This window comes from Equus caballus, chromosome 7 (genome assembly GCF_041296265.1).
Source record: "Equus caballus isolate H_3958 breed thoroughbred chromosome 7, TB-T2T, whole genome shotgun sequence".
Taxonomy (NCBI): domain Eukaryota; kingdom Metazoa; phylum Chordata; class Mammalia; order Perissodactyla; family Equidae; genus Equus; species Equus caballus.
Genome location: NC_091690.1, coordinates 75,248,842 through 75,254,841, shown reverse-complemented (window position 1 = coordinate 75,254,841; position 6,000 = coordinate 75,248,842).

Here is a 6,000-nt window from a genome sequence, read left to right as displayed (position 1 = left end):
AAGAGTGGCCTGAGCAATGTGAGATGTGATTATCAGGTGATATTTATGACCTCCTGCCTTTCTGATGTATGTAGATGTATGTACATGTGCTGCATATTGAGGGGATGTTTGTGAACATCTAATGAATATGTGTGTATATGAAGGGACAAGAGTTAATCATTGGTTGCATATACGTGTTTTGGAAAAATGATTGAATCTTTGAACTGTGATTGTGTGAGGTGACAAAAGATTGGTTACAAGAATTTGCCACTCAAAATTTGTGGAGATGAGTGTATATATGATAACAATATATGTGCACATACGGGTGTTTTTGCTCCCACATGTCTTTTCATGTGATTTCATGCATATATATCAATATGTATTCTATTTAGGGAATGAGTATTTGCATATTTCTGCACTCTTGAATGTATGTATGAGTGACATTTTTGTTTGAATACCTATTAATTGATAGGCAATGCCTCAAAAATATTTCTGTTCATGAATATAAACCCTTTTTACATGAATGTATGAATGTGTATGTTTTTTTCTGTATATCAGTGTGGATAAGTGTGTGTTTGTGCATGCGTGTGAGTGTATGCATATGTGTCTATGTTATGTGTGGGCAGGCACCTTTATTACAAAATGTGAGTATTCTTTTATGTGTGAATATTGTAAAAGGGAGAAGATATATGTGCTTCTTGTATGCTAGTTAGGTACACAGGAGAGGGCTTTCAAAATTCTGGGTAGGGGTGAACTGTCAATATGAAGTTTCCATGCGGTGGTTTAAACATTTCCACGAAAGCCTCACAGGCTTTTTTCAACAGGCACCTGTCCCAATCCTCTTTCTGCTTTACCTTCTGTCAAGCATACCTGCCATCTGACCTGTTTTTAATAAGCAGAAATGTTCCATGAAATGTATACATCAGGAACTCTGTCCTGTGGATTGCAAGTCCAGACACCTGGAAGAAGCTCTAACCGGGGGACACTTCAGGCAGAGAGGCAGAGACTCCAAGAGTCGCAGGAGGCGAGAGCAGGGACTGCGAATATGTTGAGAAGAAAGGACTATGTTGAGAAGAAAGAGTAACATTTTGCAGAAGCTTACGTAAGTTGTGCACGAAGGGTGGACAAGGAAGCTTTTGAGAAAGCTGATAATTATGGAATAATAAAACTAAGTGGGCATTTCAGAAAGAGGGATCAAATCCAGGAGAAAATTTGGAGAAATAGAATTGCAAAAGTGAAAAATAGAAGCGTAAAAGATTTATGAAGCATATTTATTTGGATCAACATAAACTAGGAGCTAGACTCACGACAATGAATAAAATAAGGAACCATCTCTTGTGGAAGTAACAGTCCAATGAGGAGGAAGATGCAGAAAGAAACATTAATAATTAAGAACAATAGGGACTATATTATAGAAAGTACCATAGCGTGTTATGAGAGGGTCAATACTTGATCCCAGGAGCTGTGTGAGGAAAGATGGTCAACAGGTGTTCAGGACAGAGAGGAACAATATAAGAGTTGGAATTCCATGATACGTGAGGTTTGATGATACAGAGAAGGAAACGAAATTCCACTTATAAAATGTATGTTGGAAAATGCAAAAATCAGTGACATATTTGAGAAATCCTAGTAGTTCTGGAGGCTAAGACACATGGATAGAAATAGAATAGAAATGGGTTAAGCAGTAAAGGTTGTCTGGGGCCACATGGTGAAGGGATTTCTGTGACAAATAAAGATGTGCCCTTTATTTTCGAGCAGTGGAAAATCAGATGGTTTTAAGGAAAGACGCCACAGCCAAATTATCAGATTGCAAGTTAGAAATAACACTGTGGGATCTGTATGGAGGAAGGATTGGAAGGCCGAGGAATTGGCAGCAGGGAAACCAATCAGGATAGTGCAAAGGAAAGCCTCGGCAAAGACCACAGCACTGTTGATGAGTATACAGGACTAAAATTTGAGATGAGACCGTAGAGTTTACTGAATAATTGATAGTTACTCATCCGATATAAGAATATATATTTCCAAGAAAGAATACAATATTAAGGCCAAAGTTGTCTTTGCATCCTATCCTCAACTCAATATTAGTCCCCTTCCCTTAGCCATTAGTACTTTAATCAAATCAATTTAAAGCAAATCCTTCCAGGATTATTTCTAGGCACTTACGTACAAATGTAGCTATCTGGGAGATAGAGTACTTTAGCAGGCTTTTAGAATACATATGATACCATAGTGCATAAATCATTTTGCCTTTTTTAACTCAACAATATATTTTCATTCTTAAGTGTTGAGATTATTATGCATTGTGACCATCTCTCTGATTAACCAGCTATCAGAACATGAAGAATTACAAAGAACTCCACTTTTTTTCTCTTGCAAAAAGAATCTTTTTTACGCATAAAAGAGTCTTTCTCTCTGATCAATACATCAAAAACTAGAAGTGCCAAATCCAGTAAATTTCTTATTTTAATGGGTTCTGTCATATTGCTCCCAAAAGGGCTACACAGTTTTTTAATCTTGACAGCCTTGATTAAGAGTAGTCTTTTAATATCTTTTCCAGCATATAATTTTATGATTTTTATCCCACATGATAGGTAGGAGATGTTTTATCATTTTTTAAAATATGTATTCTCCTAGTAACCACTGAGCTTGATTTTAGTATACGGTTATTTAGCATGTATATTTATTCTTGTATGAAAAAATCTTATTTTGCCAGATTTTATATTAAATTGCCCATCCCTTTCTTATTTATTTGTAGTTGTTTATATATTTCAAATTCTAAACTTTTTTCAGTAATGTAGCTTACAAATATTGTCCCATTCTGGGACATTCTGTCCTATTCTTTCCTTCATCTTTTAACCTGGGATATGATACCATGGTTATATTAGATTTTTGTTGTGAATTTTTTTATTGTTTTAAGAAGACTTTACATGAGATCTTATCTCTTAACAAATTTTTAAGTTGGTAACTCTAGGCACAATGTCGTATGGAAGGTCTCTAGAACTTATTCATCTTGTATAACTGAAGCTTTATACTCATTAAACAGCAAGTCCTTGTTTCTGCCTACCCCCAGACTCTGGCAACCACCATTCTCCTGTGTTTCTATGAGGTTGACTATTTATGTACCTCATGTAAGTGGAATAATGTAGTACACGTCCTTCCATAATAGGCTGATTTCACTTAGCATACTGTCCTCCAGGCCCCTCCGTGTTGTTGCATGTGGCAGAATATCCTTCATTTTTAAGGCTGAATAATATCCTTTGTATGTATATTCCATATTTTCTTTATCCATTCATCTGTAGACAGACATTGGGTTATTTCCATATCTTGGCTATTGGGAATAACGCTGGAATGAAGATGGGGGTGCAGATATCCTTCAAGATCCTGATTTCAATTTTTGGGGGTATATGTTAAGAAGCCAGATTGTTGGATCACATAGCAATTCTATTTTCGTTTTCTGGAGGAATCACCATACTATTTTCCATAGTGGCTGCACCATTTTACATTCCTACTGACGATGTACAAGGGTTTCAATTCCACAAGTGTTCCAATTGCTCCACATCCTTGACAACTCTTGTTATCTTTTACTTTTTTGATAATAGCCATAGTAACAGGTGAGAGGTGATATCTAATTATGATTTTGATTTGCGTTTCCATGATTGTTACTGATATGGAGCACCTTTTCATATACCTGTTAGCCATTTGTATGTCTTTGGAGAAATGTCTATTCAGTTCCTTTGCCCTTTTTAAATTGTGGGTTTTTTTGCTATTGAGTTGTAGAAGTTCCTTACGTATTTTGGATATGAATCCCTTATCAGATATATGGTTTGCAAATATTTTCTCCTGTTCTGTAGGTTGCCTTTTCACTCTGTTGATTGTTTCCTTTGCTGTGCAGAAGGTTTTTAGTTTGATTTAATCCCACTTGTCTAATTTTGGCTTTGTTGCTTGTGCATTTGGTGCCATACACAAGAAATTATTGCAAAGGCCAATGTCATGGAGCTTTTCTCCTGTTTTCTTCTAGCCATCTCACTGTTCCAGGTCTTACATTTAAATCTTTAACCCATTTTGAGTTGATTTTGTGTATATTGTAAGATACAATTTAATACTTTTGCATGTAGATATCCAGTTTTCCCAGCACCATTTGTTAAAGAGACTGTCCTTTCCCCATTGTGTTTTCTTGGCACTCTTGTTGTAGACTAGTTGACCGTATATGCATGAGTTAATTTATAGGCTTTCTATCCTATTCCAATAGTCTATGTGTCTGTTTTTATGCCAAGACAATACTGTTTTAATTACTACAGATTTGTAATTTATTTTGAAATTAGGAAGTGTAATGCCTCCAGTTTTGTTCTTTTTTCTTAAGATTGTTTTGGGTTATTTGGGGTCTTTTGTGGTTTCATAGGAGTTTTAGGACTGTTTTTTCTGTTCCTGTAAAATATGCCATTGGGATTTTTATAGGCATTTCCCTGAATCTGTAGATTATTTTGGGTGAGTGGAAATTTTAATGATATTTTTTCCATCCATGAACACGAGATGTCTTTCCATTTATTTCTATTTTCTTTAATTTCCATTCATCAATGTTTTGTAGCTTTCAGGATACAAGGCTTTCACCTCCTTGGCTAAATTTATTCCTAAGTATCTTATTCTTTCTATTTTTTTGTAGTTTTCAGTGTTCATGATTTAGGAGAGTTAATATTGTTAAAAGTAGATACTACCCAAAACAATGTACAGATTCAGTGCAATCCCCATATATTTTAAATGATGCATATATAATTCCTATATATCAAAAGATCTATTAGTAGTTTTTAAATTGGGGTATGTGATAATATCACATTGCTTTAGTTTCTTTAGCATTACAGGATTTGGTATGTGATATAACGTGTCCCTTCTTGAATCTTCTTTTAAAAATTGTGTCTTACATTTTCAATTATTTATATTGCATGGAAGATTAAGAATGAGATGGCCAAGTTCCAGGAACAATTTTGTTGGGATTTGCAATGAACATGCCATTAATCTGTATATTAATTTCTAACTGAATTTTTTCAATTGTGAACTACTTCTATCTCTTCATTTATTTAGTTTCTCTCTTTTAGTCTAGTTTTGCATTTTCCTCAGTGAAGAGATACACACATTTTGTAAGATTTATTCTTAAATTCTTTTTAGTTCACTTGTTTGTCTGTTTGGGTTTTTGCCTAATATGAGTGAATTGATGATATTTTTATCCCATTTTCTTATTATTACATTAGTGTGTTTTGAAGAGCAAAAGTTTTTCATTTTAATGAACTCTAAATATCAATTTTATCTTTATGGCTTGGGCTGATAGTATCCTATATAAGAACTCTTTCCCTAACTCTAGGTCATGAAGTTTTTATGCTTTTCTCTTCTAAATGTTTAATAGTTGGAGCTCTTAGATTTAGGTACATGGTCCATTTGAAGTTAATATTTGTGGATGATCTGTGGTAAGGGTCTAAATTTACTTCTTTGCAAATGGATATCCAATAGTCAACAGTACTATTGTTAAAAAAAATCTCTTCCCTATTTAAGTGCCTTGGCATCCTTATTGCAAATCAACTGACCCTAAATGCAAGAATGTATTTCTAGACTCTTAATTTTGTCTCATTGATCTATACACCTCTCTGTATGTGAATAGCACACCATCCTCCCTAATGTTGCTTTATATAGTAAGTTTTGAAAATGGCTAGTGTAACTTTCCCAACTCTGTTTTTTCTCTTTCAAAATCATTTTAGCTATTCCAATTCCATAGCATTGCTATGTGAATTTTAGGACAAATTTATCAGTTTCTACAAAAAGGTCTTATGTTGGGGATACTGCTGAAACTATAGATCAATTTGGGTATAATTGATATTTTAACTATATCGAGTCTTCCAATCTATAAATATGGACTATCTCTCCATTCATTTAGAGACTCAGCATTGTTATGTAGTTTTCAGTGTACAAATAGTGTAGTTTTTGTTACATTTATACCTATTATTAAATTTTTTATACTATTGTAAATAAAATGTT